At 42.4% G+C, this 19,357-nt stretch overlaps 1 pseudogene; it reads right to left on the reverse strand.

The window, feature by feature from the left end:
• Nucleotides 1-4,228: 4,228 nt before the first annotated feature.
• Nucleotides 4,229-17,972, reverse strand: LOC104028038 (1-aminocyclopropane-1-carboxylate synthase-like protein 1; annotated as a pseudogene).
• Between the last annotated feature and the right edge of the window lie 1,385 nt (nucleotides 17,973-19,357).

The following is a 19,357-nucleotide window of genomic DNA, read 5'->3' on the forward strand; positions in this document are numbered from 1 at the left end:
CAGAATATCATCAAAGGTTATAAGTAAATATCAGGTAGTAAAGCTTACTGAAAAACTTACCGATGTTCATCTTTTGCGTGGGGTTTTTTTTGGCATAGTTTTTCATGGTGCTGATCCTAATAACTTCTGTTTCACTCTTTGATCTTTGTTTCTAAACTGCTTAGTAATAGACCGCTGCTAGGCAAGATAAAAGATATCCCCCTTCCTTCATCATGAGAAGCCGATCACAAACTGTCGAGGAAGTAGGTGCTGCATTTATTGTTGGCCAAAACAAAACCAAAAGCAACTGCTTCATATCTGCAGAGTTTGCAGAACCTGACTGTGGCTTAATTGCTCCCTTGGTGAGATAAATGGAAATGGTATGTTGAAACGTAATGTTTCCATATAAGGCTAGAAATAGAAACAAGTACTATGGGATAATGACAGGAACGTATATTGCAATATACTTCCTCTGTAGGCTTTCAAGTCAAGCTTAACCTGTTTGTAATGACCTACAGCTCACCCTGAATAAGTTGAGAGCATCACAAAAGGAACTGACAAGTTGTTGCGAATGCAGGTTTGTGAATCCTGCTGATTATGTTAGTTTATCGTGAATGAGTGACTTTACACAGCTTGATTTACTAGCAGTTTAGAATTTACTTGTGGCAAATCGCAGGATTTGATTGTGACATTTTAATAGCACTCAATCATCAGTGATTAACAAAGTGATTAGACAAAATTGATCAAAACAGCGACTTAGTTACAGATTTGAAGATGGCAAGGTTCACTTTATTACTACATGGAAGTGCATAAAGGAAAATTAAGTTACACTGAGTTGGAATGATTCCCAGAGAGATTGTGTATGCAGGGGATAAGGAGGACCCTCCAATTGAGTCACAAGGTTCAGAATAGACCCCCTTGCTTTCTAAACTCTATCAGAGAGGAGTCTAGGTGCGGCTAGGTCCAACCTTAGTCTCAGACTTGGTCAACGGTTTATAGGACTAAGGATAATGCAGCAATATAAGACTCACTTTGTCATGAAATCGTACATCTACAGACTACTTAAATTGATTTACACATACATACACACAGACATAAATATATATGTGTGTATATATATGGTATACCTGTTAAAAATTCCCCTCGAGTTCAGTGAAATATTCACGTCGAATGTCCTGGCATTTTTCAATGGGCGAGGGTTGAGCCTCAAGGAGTGAAGGGTTTCAGCCCAGGTTCCACTGTCAGTCTTCGGCAATGGACCTCCGATTTTAGCAAACTTTAATAAGAGTTTGCTGGCTCTGAGAGTCGTCCCGCTCAGAGGGAGATGCTGGTGCAGCCCGCCGCAGTCCAGGAGAGCTCAAAGGACCTCACTTAGGACTGCTGTTTTATAGGATCATGAGATGATTACCTTCAGTCATCGTAAATCTCCATCCAAGCCATGATCTGGGTCGGTAATTACTGGAGTTCCAGTAACCATGATACTGCTCTGTTTCAAGGCTGCCAGCGGTAACTGATTGTTCTTACTCCCCAGGTGAGTCATGTAGGAGTTTCTCATAAGGACAGGGCTGCTCTCCACTTCAGCCATGTAGGAGTTTCTGGTACAATTAAGGGGCACCTAACTGACCAACTCACTACACAATGGTCGCGGTCTGGCAGGAATTCCTGAGGTCATAAAGCAGTTGAGAGAGAAAAGGCAGGGGGGGTGGGGGGCAAAATGCACCACCACACAAGTTCACCTCAGCTTCAGTGACCAACAATATTTTTGACCACCTCATTGCAATACTTCAAGGTAGAAACAAGTAACAATGTTTATTGTAGAAATTTAGTGTAACAAAACCCAGTGCGAGATCTAGGGAAAAATCTATTTAACAAATCTCTTAACAAATTGGTTTTACACACTCGCACTAACGCCATAAGGGAATGGCGGGTGTGATGCGCTGGCTTGTTGCCATCCTCCTCTTGCAGAGTGCAGGGCCCTCTGTTGAGGAGCCGTCTGTGCTACGGTTTTGTCAGTGCACCGACGATCTGGGCCCACTCCTTGGGGCGACTGACTGCGAGCAGCGTCCATCATTGTCAATACAGACCACGCCTTTCACTCTTACTCTGCTGTATCCTTTTTGATGCAAGGGGACCTAAACTGCACATAACCTTCAACAGCACACATCCAGGAACTCCGTGGACTTTTTTATAATGACAGGATACTTTCTGAAGTCTTTGCTATTTCTTCTCTAATAATTTCTAACATTCAAATTCCTCTTAACAACAAGCTGGTGTTTCATGGGGGATCAGAGAGCAGAATGAAGGCCCGATAATCCAGGAGGAAGCAGTTAATGACCTGCTACGCCACCTGGATGCTCACAAGTCTATGGGGCCGGATGGGATCCACCCAAGGGTACTGAGGGAGCTGGCAGAGGAGCTTGCCAAGCCACTCTCCATCATCTATCAGCAGTCCTGGTTAACAGGGGAGGTTCCTGATGACTGGAGGCTTCCAATGTGATGCCCATCTACAAGAAGGGCCAGAAGGAGGATCCGGGGAACTACAGGCCTGTCAGCCTGACCTCAGTGCCGGGGAAGGTTATGGAGCGGTTCATCTTGAATGCGCTCAACAGGCAAGTGCAGATCAACCAGGGGATCAGGCCCAGCCAGCATGGGTTCATGAAAGGCAGGTCCTGCTTGACCAACCTGATCTCCTTCTATGAACTGGTGACCTGCCTGGTGGATGAAGGAAAGGCTGTGGGCGTCATTTACCTGGACTTTAGTAAAGCCTTTGGCACCATCTCCCACAGCACTCTCCTAGGGAAGCTGGCGGCTCATGGCCTAGGCAGGTGTTTTCTTCACTGGGTAAAAAACTGGCTGCATGGCTGAGCCCAAAGAGTTGTGGTGAAGGGAGTTAAATCCGGTTGGCAATCAGTCACAAGCGGTGTTCCCCAGGGCTCAGTTTTGGGGCCAGTCTTGTTTAATATCTTTATCAACGATCTGGATGAGGGGATTGAGTGCACCCTCAGTAAGTTTGCAGATGACACCAAATCAGGTGAAATGAGAAAAAGAAATGCTGTTTAAACGTAAGAAACAACTTTTTAGTAAAAAAGAGTGATAGAACTCTGGAGCAAGCTGCTGAGAGAAACTGTGGAGTCTCTGTCCTTGGAGATACTCAAAACCCAACCGGATCCAGTCCTGGTCAACCTGCTCCAGCTGACCCTGCTCCATGCAGGGGCGTTGGACTGTATGATCTCCAGAGGTGCCTTCCAGCCTCAACTGTTCCATGATTCTATGAGCTTTAAAAATTGCTGCACAGCAGATTATTTATCTTTATGTTATCAGCCTGTACAATGTAAAGTTGCCAAGTTTAAATGCCACGAAAAACAGGTCAAAGGCCATGTTACTATCAGGACGACAAATTCCAAGTTTATTAAGGATCCACAGTGAGACAATCCTCCTACTGAGCCTCTACAGCAGCAGTCTGTTAATTTTATATAAATAATGGAGCAAATGGTGAATTAAGCATTTAAAATAATACTTTAAATATTTTTATTTAAATATAATTTAAATATATATTTAAATTTAAACTAATACTTAAAAAAAATAAAAAACAAAGCAAAGAAGTGCCCATACAACTCTGTCACATGAGTATACATTACAGACCTTCAAGGGCTTTTTTTTATAGTTAATATATGAAAACACTATCCAATGAATACAGGCACACAAAAGTAGTCTGAAAGGGAGCCCAGAAGTAAAAAATCTAAATGCTTTCTCAGAAAGTACTCACTTAGTATGCATATACAGAAGGGTGTATAAAATGTTTGAGAGATGTATATGTTTAGAGAGATCTCATGAATATACAAAACCATTTTGCCAGCTACAAAAGGTTAGCAAAATTTGAAGACCACCTGATTCAGCACTTTCAGTATTCTGATTAAAATATTCAGTCCATAATACATAGTAATATGCACAACCATTTTACCAGTGTTCTCAAAATTTCGTAATTCAACAACTGTGCAAGTATACATTATCAGGCCTCACTGATTTTACTGACACATAGCACACTTGAAATGGAGTAAAACCAAGTGCTGTGCTTAACAGGGGCTAATTTCACAATATCCAGGAGGTCCATTTTCCTTAAAATTCAACTTTAGCAAGTCTACTTGCAAGATTATTAATGCCAGGTCACAGTAAAGTGAGAGTGTTATGCAAGGTTACAGCCAAAAATACTAAAGTCATACACACTTTTAGGAAACATAAGTATGCTAAATTATATCAAGTCATTAAATGCATATATGATTTTAATAAGTATATTTTTTAGCTGGAAGACATCTTCTCCTGGTGTGTTTGCAGGTTTGCCTGAAGAATCTTTTTCTGTATTGCACAAAGCATCTGCAGTGGAAGACGTGTTGTTTGTGACTGGTTCAGCAGTGTACCTGTGTAATATTTGCTCAAGTCTCTGAATACCTGTAGAAGGGAAATAGAAAGGGAAATACTGACTGGGCATATGGGAAAAAAATTCACCACAAGAGTGGTTAAACACTGAAACGGGTTGCTCAAGGAGGCTGCGTAATCTCCATGTTTACACAATCTCAAAACTTGACTGAACAAGACCCTGAGCAACCTGTTCTCTGGCTTAGAGACTGGCCCTGCCTTGAGCAGGAAGTTGTACCAGATGACCCAAGAGTTTCCTTTCAATCTACATTTTTCTCTGACTCTATATGCTCCCATTACTTCACAGACATCCCCTTTGCTAATGAGATAAAGCATCCATTCAAGGTTACGTATTTTACAGCATAAGAGATGGATACATTTTTCATATCCAGCATGACCACATAAAAATGAGGGATGGTGAGGAATTCCCACATGCTATAAAGCATAATTTGAAAGAGTAAAAATCCTTTCACATAAAATTTTGTTCCTTATTTCTGATAGAGTAAAAATAAATTTTAAAATTAAATTCTGAAAGCTTTAGATGTTTAACATAATCCAACATAAGCGCTTTGTAACTGATGCTCTGGGCCAATCTAGTATTTCTCAGTTCATACAAACTCTAAAAATGTCCCTCGCAAGCTGGAGAGAATAATTAGGTTTGAACTCATTATTTATAATGTTAACATTTCTGAAAACTTGCGTACTACTACATGCCATATTAGAAGTAAAAACCACACAAACAAATCTTATCTACAGAATCGGAGAAAAACAGTCTAAACCATCCAGGTTCATAACAATAAAAAGCTTTTCTAGGGCTAATCAGGAATTTTTTATCAAAAAGCTTCTGCCATAATTCAAGTTCAGCTTCAAATGTCTGTGATCTTAAGAGCTAAAAGAAGAAAATAATTTTTTATTAAAGGTTGAACAAGTTCATAAATTCATTGAAATGATTTTCCAGGACCTGACACTAAAGTGTGTAACAACATGCACAAGTAATTTTTACATTCCCAATTTTTACATTCCCACCCCTTTTCAAACTTCTTACATACTTTTCTGAAGTCTACCCACACCTAGAGTCCTCCTGAACAGGTATTCCAACATCTGCAAGCCCATCCACAAGAATAAGCTGTGCTTCTTTAAGTACCTTTTTGTTGGTGGGAAAAACCACATTATCTAACCAATCTATCAAAGCAAGAAAAGTATAAATCTGTTTTATTTCCACCTGCAATGGAAAAATAAAACAGTTCAATGGAAACATTTCTAGTCCCTGAGGCTAACCTCTGTCCCTAAGGAACTGACTGAGAACATGCTGAAGAGGTCCAGGACAGCTATGGAAGACAGCCAGTTGATTCACAGCTTTCTGAATTTCATGATTTCTGGTGTACAATACTGCAACCCTGGTACAACTCGTACCAAGATCCTTCTTCAAAAGAAGAGAGAGAAGTGCAATATTTACTTTATGTTTGTGCTTTGTCAAGCCACCAAGTCTAGAGTCATTTTGATGCATAGGAAAAAAAAACCCGTCTGGAATAAATTGTCAACATTGCCAAATGGAGTCCCAAGTGTGATAAAAACCAGCCAGCAACTTCCAAACAACCCTGTGGCAGGGAGGTCAGTGGCTTTAACAGGGTTGCTTTACAGGCCAACAACTGAAAACATGTTTTGGCTCATTCCCTTGGGTTGTTCCCATTCTACCCCACTATAGTTTCCAAGCAGTCATCAGTTTACTGTTCCCTCCAAGAGAAGAAAAGGCAAAATACTACAGATCTAGAATGTGCTTATATGTTTCAATGCCTTTAATACATATGCATTAACTGTTGCTGTTAAGTAGATCCCAAATTAAACTCTGAACTTTAACAAATTTTACACTACCAAAGAAGAAAACAAATTAATAAACAAAGAGAAACTCAGTTTGGCACCTATAACACGAATTATGTCAGAATAGCCCAACTCATTTTTGTGGAGAAATATCTTAAATTAAAACACAAACTTAGTATTTTGACTTACCTTGCTAAAACTCCACATAAAATGTGTCTGTTCTGGATCTGGTAAACTGAATGAGAAAAGAGGAAGACAAGAACTGTTGCTATAAGAAGAACAAGTTATGCAGGTTACAAAAATGTTTACATTTGTAACACTGTAGTAATTTTTTAGTAAACCTGGTATATAATCCTTTAAAGTGACATGACATTTTTTCAGAGATCTTTTAACAAAACATTATCTTATGGCACTGATCTCCCAAGTGTGTGCTGAGGCACTGATTCATACAATAAAACCCCAGAACGGATCTGCACCAAGATGTAATGGTCCAGTTGAAATCCCAGATTCCCACTGCATAGTTAGCGATCATGCCCAAATTAAAACAAAAGCCGTATTTCCATAAGTGATGCACAACTGCTCTTGTACTTGATGGAGAATTGTTTGCTCAGCTATGCTGCATTTCAGGCTAGGGAAAGAAGAAGTGAACATTTTAGGGCATGCATCTACACTGTGAGGTGCAACTAAACAAAATCCACCTCAGTGTACCACTGCAGATGACGTTTTTTCCTCCTTTGTGGAACTTTATGTAAGTAAGGCCAAAGCTGGAAATTTCCTTCTTCAGCCTAAGGGAGCTGGGTGAACTTTCACAATAATGGAAGTAATTTTTTTTTAGGTTTCATTTATGGTTCATGAACTTGTGTGGGTGAGGCAATACCCAGTCAGTCCCTGAGCTTGGTTGTACATGGATGGACTTGGAAATTTCCCACTGGTATGAAATTTATGCAGTTATACAAAGACAATCACATACTTTTGGTTAAAGAAGTTTTACTAGTCAGATACCAACAGGTTTAAATATTCTTGAAACATTTATTCTTTTCATCAGCTGTTAGCAAACTAAGAGCCCAACAGCTCACTGGTCAGGAAGGAGACTCATTAAATCAGGGAATTTGCACAACCTTAGGCAATTTCTTTACCATTACAGTGAGAACCTCACACTCAGGCTGTGTAACAGGGAACAACAAAGAAAAGCAGTGGCAAAATGACTAAGGGCTCTATCAATTTTTATTGTTATTACTATATCATACACATTAGCTGGAAGCAAGAGATTTGCCATTTAAAGCTGTCTGTGAAGATCTCCTCTGGTATTAACGAGTCTCACAGTTGCAAAGACTTGGATGTGAGTTCATTTGAACTATACCAGTTACACTAGCTAACCAGAAGTTTGAAAAAAATGGCATGGGTTCTATTTAGGTTTAAATATCTCCTAATCCCTGCTAAGAAATCACACTTACCAATTTAAGCTAAGAACGCTGGTGAAGGTGGTATCATCACAAACAGACAGCATGTATATTTCATCCATTATTACATGCAATTCATATCTACGTATAGAAAAACACAGGCATATTAACATATTTAAAAGAAATTTCTTTGCACATATATATATGTATGATCTCAACTACTGCCATAGCAAAGTCTCCATAAGCATGCCTATTTGCTATTATCTTCCCCCTACAAATTTTCCACAAAGAGTTCACAAGGCGTACTGTGAGCACTTGTGCATCACCAACTTCCATTTATACACATTCTATATTTCGCAGAAGCAATAACATTCCATATATCTGAAACAAAAACCAACTGCATGCTCAATCCGGTGGTTCTCTGGAATACACATGGTCCCACCTAACTCTTACTTAAAATTTAAAATGAACACAGTGTTATATTATAAACTTCTTTACCCTGCAAGCTTTCTCCAGTGAGACCTGAAGTCAAATGCAGATTTTAAAAAAGACTTGTCATGCACTTACTTAAGATTCTTAACTCTCTAACACGCTCTCGCTGTGAAAGCCACAGTAAACAGTAAGCCATGTTATCGTACTTGATACCAACAAGCCATGCACATACTTATAAGTACTGAAAACAATTGCAGAACGGTTTTAAACACCCAAGTAGTGCAGGTATCCTCTTCTAAGTAAACCTCATTTAATTTGATCATTGGATTCTATAAATTTTTTAAAAGAAAGTTTGGTCTCAGAACAGTTTTTACATTAAAAATAGAATTATTGTTTCTAAGTCTTATCCTCTAACATTATTTAGTACCAGCTTAAGTTGGTTGCATCCTGAAATCCATGGGGCATACTGAGAAAATATACATTTGCCTTTTTAAAAACTTGGTAACTGGAAGTAGCGCACTGAATTCTACCAACCTCCACTGCTGTTTCCATGAAAAGAAAATCATGCCAAAAATGCAGGAATGCTGTGTTATCCCCAGTAATCTTTGGTAATTAATGAACAATCAATACCAACCTACTCTATTTAAGGCTGTCAGAACCTAAGTATTGTTAGCTTTCAAAGTGTGTACAGGATTTTGCTGTCATTCTTTGGCAGAAGCTCACATAAATAATAAAGGAATATATCTTTCCTAAAGAAATACAGATGCTTTTCAAAAGGAGGTGTTTTTTCTCCATCAGTACCCAAGGGATTCAGGAGACTGTTAGAGCTTAGAACAAGAACTCTGAGCTGGTTAAGGATAAAAGAAGTGGAATGGGGATGAGATATTTCAGAGGTATCTTCCGTTGCTGGAAAGTTAACTCCTTGCACATCTCGAGCTAAGTAGATATAAAAGATGCTACAAAACTTCAGACCATTGACTGACTTCTTACCAATTCAATTACTTTCCCCAATATCAAAAGTTAAGATTTTCTTATTTTGATAATGTTTCAAATGACAGTGCTGGCTATGTTTACTACTACTGCTAAAGACTGATAATCACCTGTTGTCATTTTTCTAAGCCATTCTAAGCATTTTCAAAGCAGTTTAATAAAGAAACATTGTTAGGCAAATAAAAAGCTTTGTAAGTTTAAACCACACATAAAAGAAAAAAAAAAAACAAACAAACCAGTATTTCATTTAGAAAGACATCGTTGGATCCCAGTTTAAGCAATTTATTCCGGTGTTCCCAGAAAGGCCAAGTAAATAGGACAGTTACACAAGAAACATGATCAGGACCCTGTCCGCCACCTTCTCTGAACACGTACAAGCAAAGATCAGGTGATCACCAAAGGTGATTTTTCAGCACTGCTATCTTGCATTAACAGAAAATTAAATACCAAACAAATAGCACTTTATTTGCCGCACAAACTCTAGACATTCTTTCAGTAACTGTGCTGGGTAAGTGTCCCCTAATGGATTGCGAGGGTTGATCAGGATTAACGCTCTGACTCGGATGCCCTGGAAAAAGAAAAACTGATAGTTGGAGACACAAATAACATCAAACCAATGACTAGCAAGGATGCGGCGAGAAAGTTTGTGAACCTTCAGTGAAAACCAGCTTTTGAAAATTATTTAATTACATACTATAATTACGGTACAGACTAAGGTTCCAGCTACCAACCTTGTTTCATAATTTATCCAATACCACCCCAAAAAACATACTAAATAGTTTATTAGCAATGAAAATCAGGTTAGCACTCATTTGAAACACCCATTGACATCAACAGGCCAGATTATGGTGTTGTAGTGATTAATACTGGTTCTACAGGCATAATTCCAAAATAATTTCCCAGGATGGAGCAAAGTTACTGTTGATAAACACAGGAAAGCTGAACTGAAACTGGACTTTGACATCTACTAACCTGCCAAGTAACTAATTTTTCAGTGTTGCTTGTTCCTTTAAACAAGTAATAGAATCTGCAGAAGACTTAACATTGAATTAATTGGTGTTCTATGAGATGTGCAGAGGTCTTGGGCAAATAATTACTTTTTAATTATATTTATTAACAGTGCAGAATCTCTGTTATGGAAATTCTCTCTCCACAGAAGCTAAATATTCTACTGTGTAATAAGAAGAGTCCCATGTGATCAAAATTTAGCTCACAAGTACAAACATAACCAGTCATCTTAACTGTACAGGTATTTTTCAGAAAAATCATCCATTTTCTATTTGCTAAAAAAATCCTTAATGCACATTAACGTAAGCTGTATGCAGCAAATATATATTTTATTGTACACAATCAAACAGTGCAATAACTACAGCAGGAACTTTCAAGACTTTAAACATATCAACATGAGGAGTTGCCTTATTACTTCATGGTTGGGATAAACTTGAAATTAAATTATTGTTTGTTTCTGCGTTTTTAATTTTCAGAAAACCTCACCCACTGCAAATTCTCACTCCACCCGAGCCTCCTCCAAAGGAAATTATTTGCAAAGACCAACTCCCAAGAAATTCCAGGAAATAGAGTTCAATGATGAGGAAGCCCTGATACTTGCTTTCCCTGCCATGTGTCTTTGTTTGAACATTAATGGGTGCTGTGAGCAAGATATTCACAAGAAATTAACTTTCAGTGTATTGCCTTTGATTCCAGCTACGGGAAGAAGTTACCTGAAAACAAGGTAAGACGCAAATACTAAGCACAAACAGCTGTTCCACAAGTACTCCTTGCACAACAGCATATTTAGCGTATTTGACATCTGACGTATGTTAGGCCGAAGATGCTGAGTGAGGCATTATTGTCCATAGGAACAGCTGCTGTGGGACGGCAGTTTCTCAACTGCTGTTCTAGCCTAGCTCCTCCAGCTATTTATGATATTACATGTATCCAAAGCAGGTGTTTATAACATTATTCGTGAGAACAGTTGCAGCTCTAGAAGGATGACAAGCACAATCTCTAAAGAGTTAATCTGGTCTGCGATCCAGCACCTTGTCCAGCCAGTTCATGTCCTGACAGCCACAGCAACACAGCAGGGATGCTAGCTGCCTCCCTCTGCTAGGATCAAGTGGTAAATGGCTGAATGCTTGGGCTCACACAGGCTGGCAAAGGCACAGACAGATAACACAGACATACAGATGGTGTCTAAACACAGGCACCATGCTGATCAAACAATTAGCTAACTAGGATAGCATCAACGTATCTATAAAAAAGTTATGCGCACTTTCGCATGTATCCAAAATACCCACTTTTCATACGTGACCTTACTTATAACTGACCTTTATAAGTGACCTTCCTTGTAACTATATGCTTTATCTCTTGTTAAACTTAATTTTCTATCCTGGAAGAAGACAGAAGAACTCTGTCTCACTTAATGGTTTGAAACATCACTACCATCACCACCACATCTTTGGTAAAACGTTTTACTATTCAGCCTGTGCTTCCTCTGCTGGACCTTTTCAAGGATTAGCACAAACAGTTAAGGTTAAGTGCATTTATAATTTTCCACGGAGTGAGTGGATTACGAATATCAAGACAGTAAGAATAGGAAATGTTTTAGCCCGAAATACTGGTGAGCACTATTTTATGGATACTCACAAGACTAAATATTTCCACAGGGAAGACAAGTTGTTCCAAAGACAGAGAGGAATGTGAAAAAAAAAGAATTGTATGTGACAAGCAATAATATCTTCATTTATGCAATCCCGATCAGAATAAAGCCACTGAACATGCTAAGTATTTTGAACTAATGAAGTTTCCTAAACTCTGGAAAAATTATATTTGTAATTTTTTGTTTGCTAGCAATTCCCTGTTAGCTGGAACTCAGAAGAACCCTCTTCAAAACCACATTAGACATGTTTCTTTAATTAACTGAGTGGGTCATTACAGTAGCATCTTCTCTCTTCTGAGGGTCAGAACAATAGCTTGTTTACAGCACTTCGAATTCCATTAAAATCTACAGAGAAAGAAACTTGGTCTTGAAACACAAGTTAAGATCTGTTCTTCATAAAACAGGGAGTTTCTCTCCATTTTGTTACAGTGCCCAGATTACAAAATCGAGATTATAAAATCGATTTGACTCCTGTAGCTAGAGTTGGACCCACCTCAGTCACAAGACTGAAAATCTGCACAGACGAAGCTGTACAAATGTTTCAATGCTGAAAAGATATGCTGCTTACGAAATAACTAGGAAAACATGAAAATCAGAAACCAATGTTATTGATACCTGCCTTTTAGCTCTGTAATGCATCTTCTAATCTTTCAGGTGTTAAGTGGAAAGGGTGACTTTCTTCATCAGTCACCTACAGAACAAAAACAATCAACAAGAATAAAAAAAATTAAAAATATAAAAAAATAGTAATAAAATAGAAGACAGTGAAGAAACACTCCCACCTAGTGAAAATACAATTGCTACTGGCTTTTATAAAATAAAAGAATCTGAAACTACAATCAGTCTTTTCTATATAACTCAATTATTTTGTTTTTAAATGTTGCCCTTATCCATGACTTCACTATCAGCAACTTTCAGAAAAACTTGTGTACTTGAAAGATCACTTCTTTTTTTCCCTCTTACTGTATCATTTGGTCTTATAAAAGATGCTACGCCTCTTTGACTTGCCTCACAGATTACTGAGCTTTCAAAGGGGGAACCAATATTACAAAACTTACGTGTTAGATACATCTTTCAGTGCTTAAGGGGAAAAATTTGCAAATCAAATTTACTCGTAGTTGGAGTGACAGACTTAGAGCTGACAAATTATAATTCAGCATGTCAGTGCAGAACAGTGTCTGCACAGAACGAACATAATCCTACACGTCTGACGACACCAGCCTCCTGTCACGCTGCAGTCTGAGAAAAAGACAGGCTGTCTCTAAAAGTGCTAGACTGGTCCCGTCTCTTCACTTGGACTCGGTTTGCATTTTCAGGTTTTTTTGATTGTTCCCTGTGAAATGTCTGCTAATGTATGTGAATAGCTAACCTCACTGAACAAGGGCACATGATCAGGCTGTATTCCACCATATAGCCATGTTTTCAAATTTATACCACCACAGTATGGAGCTGGAATAAGATACCCATCTAAAAACATTTAAAAATGAAATGAATATTTATCATGAGCAATTATTTCATTATACTCTAATTGACTAAACTGACAACCTAAGAATTTGACATCTGATTTAATCTCAAAGCCTTCACTGTAACCTAAACCAATATTTAAACAAAACTGAAAATTTAGCATACGTCAGTCAACCTGAATTCTTTCCCAATATTCTTCCCTAGCATTTGCAATAGCAGATTCAACAGTTGTATATATTTTCAGTAAAAGGGAAAGGACCTGATCACCTACTTGTTTTATTTATGTATATATGTATTTATTTATTTAAATACTGATGACAAATAATGATCTTGCTCTCAATATTTTGCTAATGCTTTGTTACTATCAATTTTTTATCAGAAATTGCTGCACACCTCAACTACTTCTTCCTGGTTGCCAAGGTGCTGTTTTGCAGCCAAGGAGCCTACAGCACTGTGGAACTTGTTTCCCTCCTCATTTTTTTGCTGTGAGGTAGCCACAAGTTGGTGTTCTCCTGCAGATCCTGCAAAAGCCCTGCGTGATAGAGTTTCCGAGGGGATGGAGTGGGCTTCCTACGTTAACGAAGGGGTACAAAGGAGCCTGCCAGCATTCAAGTGGAAAAGCTCCTGTTAAAACTGTGCAAATGCAATGAAATCTGGACATATTAAAATAGACACGGATACAAGTAGCCTTATCATTTAAAGCTAAACAAAACTAATCGGTTTCACAGTGCTTTTGCCGCCAGCGTGCTGAAGTCATTGCACCACGTTGCTGTACACCACTCCACCCGCCTCCCAAGGGCTTTTGGTGCCAGTAACAGGGTGCTATGGGAGCGGCACAGCCTCCTGCACTGGAGGCCATGTAAGTCGTCCTGCTCAACTTCCTTCCCTGGCAGGTCTTTGTGGATTTCCCCATTCTCTGCTGTACTGCACGCCTACACGGCTTTCCTCATTCCAAACCAGAGAGGAAACCTTTTTCCCTTCCTGAGCTCTCTTTTTCCTCCTTCTGTCGATGTCTTCTGTGAGCAGATTGTGTCCAGGGACTCCACTCCTTCTGCTTTGAATTCCCACCTCTGCTTCCTCCTCACCACCACCCTTACTTGACCAGGAATCCCTCTTTTGCTGCAGCTCCTTTCCCCTGTCCTTAATTCCTTCTATGTGGCTTCTTTACCCAGTTACCCAAATTTTCTCTGGGTCCCAGATTTCAAGCCAGTACACCTCCCTCCCTGTGTGCCTGCTCCATCCAGCTTCCACCATGGTTCCCACCTCTTTTTCTCATAACTTTTCAAGCCACACTGCATTCTCTTGATACCCTTCTCCTCTTCCTATAACACTCTTAAAAAATGTAGATTGCATTCCAGAAAGCGAGTGGGCCTGCTCATACCTCAAACATTTTCCACCATTCTAGAAATAGAGGCATTATTTCAAAGACATTCTGCCAGTGACAAAGACATACCATGCCTTGCTTTGTTCAGGCAGTTAGAGTAATAGCAGGCTGTCAGAAGTCACAATACAATTATATTCACTGCTAGCAAATGTTTTTAAGTAAAATAATCAAGTTTTTACTCACCACCAGAGTTACATAATACAGTTGATAGAGTAGCAAAAGCAGCACAACAGCCATTCGTAACACTTATCTGAAAGAAACAGTACAAACTGTCATTTAGCAATGAAATATTTAGCAGAAATATCCGCAGTTATTTAAATTCATAAATATCAGCACCAGTTTAAATTAAAAAAACAGAGTGAAAAAGCCACACTACTGCACCTATGACACTAGTCCTTGAGTGTTACACCTTGCCCACTTTTTCAAATGGAAAATTAACACTACTAAGACTTCTACAAATCTTGCATATATCCCTCCTGTAGTATCTTGCTGACATTTGTGTTCAGATTTATTAATCTTTATCGGTTTAAGAAAAATAAGACGCAAAGATAAAGCACTTGATTTACATGTTCTGGATTCAGTGCTTTTGTAGCTCTGGCATAGTCAGAAATTTGGCAATTTCTTCTCTGAAGCTAAAATACAGAATTAAAGTCAAATATGCAATCACGTGTTTCTCTGGGGGGAAAAAAAAAAGCACAAAATACAGAATGAAGAATGAAGCTTACCAAAAACATAACAAATACATAATTCATCCTGTTATGAAAGCCTTGAAGATTTTGATTAAATAACATAATTTCCTCAGATATCCAGTGTGCTACATTTTGTGAGACAGCAGCACACAGAAGCCATCCTGTTACCTTGAATAACAGTGACTGTGACTCTACTGTTATTGCTGTACACTAGAAAAATGAGAAAAAAAAGCATCTCTGAGCCACAGTGGGATCTGTTTTTGGAGAAAGGACAAGAATTTGGGTACCAGAAACAGTGAAACCTGAGTCAATGACAATTCTTTAGATCAAGACAGGCTTTCAGCCTGAGTGAAGGCGATGCTGGAGTTCCTATCAATCTTCAGGGAGTCAATATTTCACCTCTACTCTTCCCAGCCCCCAGAGTTTCAGTTTATCCCTCATTGAGACTGGAATGAATCGTTCCAGGAGCAATTCACCACATCAGTATGATTCACCACATCAATACATGCTCTCTTGCTTGCCAGCAAGCCCCCGGATCTTTGACCTTCCGCATTCCAGGTCTTTGTGGCACATTGACAGTGAGGAGAAAACCAGAACAAAAACCCAGAAAAGTAATTGCTGCACAGGAACCCGAAAGCCTGCCAGCATGCAGGTAACAGTAACACACCTATCCCTTGGGCTTAGCAGTAGAATGATACCACACCCAGCTTCACATCAGCCATGACTAGCACGGACAACAAGCCATGCGATAAATGGGAAAATGAACTTCTATCTTTAAGCACATTGCATATCAGAATACTGGAAAAGAGCAGGCACCAGGTAATTCATTTCAGGTCTTGTGAGCTAGTGACATGAAAGAGAGATACTGCAGAGCACAGCGTTCCTGGGAGTTTCTGTTCTGCTGTAGCAGAACTTGATTATTTAACACCCCCCCCACCCCCCCACCCCCATTATTCAGTAACATTAAGGAAATGGAGAATATAAAAATTCACGAGTTACAATTATGTGTATACTTTGCACTTCTCTTTTTTAGTTTTAAGATACTAGAAAAGAACATTAAAACATCATCAAAATGAAGGAAGAAAATAATGAAAGAATTATTTATTGGATTATTCTGTCATATATTAAAACAAGTCAAAAAACGGGCAGACGTGGCACTTTGGGACATGGTTTAGTCTACTCTCCCCTTAATTGGTTTAGTGTGGACTTGGTAATGTAGGTTAATGGTTGGACTGGATGATCTTAAAGGTCTTTTCCAACCTAAACGATTCTATGATTCTAAGTCCCGAGTAACACACTGAGGAAAAGCATGCCAGTTGTACCTAAGAGATTATGCAGCCACTTCTGAGCTATATCAAAGCTCAGACAACACTTGCAATATTTATGATATCAGCTTTTAATTCACATGTCAATTTTGATTAGCTTCTCAACCAACAGAAGAAAAGTGACAGCAACCCTACCTGTTATAGAAGAAAACCAGCTGTATTATCAGCAGCGGCTTTCTTGCTCCCAAAACAGCTCCCCCCCCATCAATTGGCTGCGTCCTGTATTCATTGTGGCATCGATTTTGGTTTATTCCTAAGGAAAAAAATTCTCTCCAACTGCCAGCACTGCCAAGTCATCAGCTAACCAATCTGTACATTGAGTTTATGCCCGATCCTCCACCACAGGCATTGCAAATGCACTAGCAGTTGCACTGGTGCAAATTCATTGCCTCATGGAAGTAGGAAGGAGAAGCAAGAGGTAACTGGCAAGCTGCAGAAGCTGGCCTGGCCACTAGGTCTTCATTTTGCTAACCCATAAGGCAGAACACCATGCTTTCCAGCAGATGAACTAGAATTAATAACTCTGGGGGAAATACCGCCTTTAAAGAATGTGCAGTTTCCCCATAGTTGCATTGCAGAGACTGGCTCTTACTGCGGTGCGCAGCAGCATAACGTTTAGGTTGTAGCTTTAATTTTGCTCAAAGTCTGAATTTCATGGAGCATTTTCAGCCGAAGTTTTGGCTTTGCCATCAGACAAGCGAGCATCTTCTCAGGCCACGATTTTCCCCTCCGAAAACACACTTCTTTCTGAAAGCTAGCATTCCAAAGCAGCATTTTCTGCTGAAACAGGAACAGACTCTTGTACCAGTTCTGTTTGGAGTACATGCTCAATCAAATGAAGTTTAAACAAAACCGAAACCATTTTGGTTTTCAACCAGAGGCAAGCTGTTGGTGTAAATATTACTTGGCAAATGATTTCTGAGCGTGCAGTTGGAGCAGTACGTATAAACATACAGAGGGTGGTTCCTTGTGAAAGCTGTTAGTCACAGCACCGTCGGTATCCCACCCTAGGAGTTACTTTGCCTGTGTTAAATTGTTAACCGGACACTTCAGAATTGTCAAAGACGAACTGGCGGTTAAACCCCAGTGAAGCCAGAAGCCAGCAACGCTTACTCTCTCCTGTACTAGGCAGAGCTGGTTCTCACTTGTGCCCAAATTCAGGATGCCCTGGAAGAGATGGCCGTTGTTACATGGCAGCGCTGCAGGAGGAGGAAGGCGCCCGCTGGCCTCTCCCTCTGCCCCCGCTGCTCCTGCAGTGCCCGGAGCGGGGCCCTGCGAGCCCGACCCGCGGCCCAGGGGCACCGGACGGAGCCCCGGGCCTGGCCGCTCCCCGCGCCTGAGGACCGAGCTCCCGAGCGAAGGCGTCGCGACGCAGAGGGCGAAGCCCGCGTCCAGCGGCCTCAGGCCGCCGCCGGCCATACAGGCCCAGGCCCGGGCCGGGGCCGGGGCCCTCCACCCGCCCCGGGCTCCGCAGGGCTCCAGCTGCCGCCCCGTCCCGCCTGGCAGACCCGCGGCGAGGGTCGGGGAAGGGCAGCGGCGTGTGCCGGCGCCGGGGCCTGCTCGGGGAGGCAGCGGGAGGCCGGGGAGGCAGCGGGGGCTCGGGGAGGCAGCGGGGGCCTGGGGAGGCAGCGGGAGGCAGCGGGGGGCCGGGGAGGCAGCGGGGGCCCGGGGAGGCAGCGGGGAGGCAGCGGGGGCCCGGGGAGGCAGCGGGAGGCCTGAGGAGGCAGCGGGAGGCCTGAGGAGGCAGCGGGAGGCCTGAGGAGGCAGCGGGGGCCCGGGGAGGCAGCGGGAGGCCTGAGGAGGCAGCGGGAGGCCTGAGGAGGCAGCGGGGAGGCAGCGGGAGGCCTGAGGAGGCAGCGGGGGCCCGGGGAGGCAGCGGGAGGCCTGAGGAGGCAGCGGGAGGCCTGAGGAGGCAGCGGGAGGCCTGAGGAGGCAGCGGGGAGGCAGCGGGGGCCCGGGGAGGCAGCGGGGGCCCGGGGAGGAAGCGGGAGGCCTGGGGAGGCAGCGGGGGCCCGGGGAGGCAGCGGGGGCCCGGGGAGGCAGCGGGGGCCCGGGGAGGCAGCGGGAGGCCGGGGAGGCAGGGGGGGCCCGGGGAGGCAGCGGGGGCCCGGGGAGGCAGCGGGGGCCCGGGGAGGCAGCGGGGAGGCAGCGGGGGCCCGGGGAGGCAGCGGGAGGCCTGAGGAAGCAGCAGGGGCCCGGGGAGGCAGCGGGGAGGCAGCGGGGGGCCCGGGGAGGCAGCGGGAGGCCTGAGGAGGCAGCGGGGTCCCAGGGAGGCAGCGGCAGGCAGCGGGAGGCCGGGGAGGCAGCGGGGGCCCGGGGAGGCTTCCCGCGGCGCTGGGCCGGCGGCCTGGCCGGGCAGACCGGCCGGCCCTGGTGCTCCGCTGCCTGGGCGCTCTGCGGGGCTGCGGAGGCTGGGAGCGGTGCGGGGCTCCCGCATCAGCCACCAACAGAGAGGCAAAGGCCGGGGCCTGCTGCGCCCCGGCAGCCCGGCTTGTGCTGCTGTCCTGCTGTCTGGCCCCAGGCGCGGCTGGGCTGGGGCCATCGGGAAGGGGCATGAAGGGGCGAGCTGGGCTCGGGGGCAGCGGGTGCCGGCGCCTGGGAAGCCACGGTGCTTTTCTCCCCGGGATCCGAGTTTCAGTACGCTGCCTTCAAGCGTTTCTTTCTAGGTCTACGTTTTAAACTCTGCTTTTTAACGAAGGGCATTTAGAAAATCGGCAAGTTTTGAGCTCCTGGAAAAGCGGGCTTTAGCAAATGGGCTAAGAGTTAACCTTGGGCAAACCCAAAACTGTTGTGCACCAAAAAGC

Source organism: Pelecanus crispus, chromosome 2 (assembly GCF_030463565.1).
Source record: "Pelecanus crispus isolate bPelCri1 chromosome 2, bPelCri1.pri, whole genome shotgun sequence".
Classification (NCBI taxonomy): domain Eukaryota; kingdom Metazoa; phylum Chordata; class Aves; order Pelecaniformes; family Pelecanidae; genus Pelecanus; species Pelecanus crispus.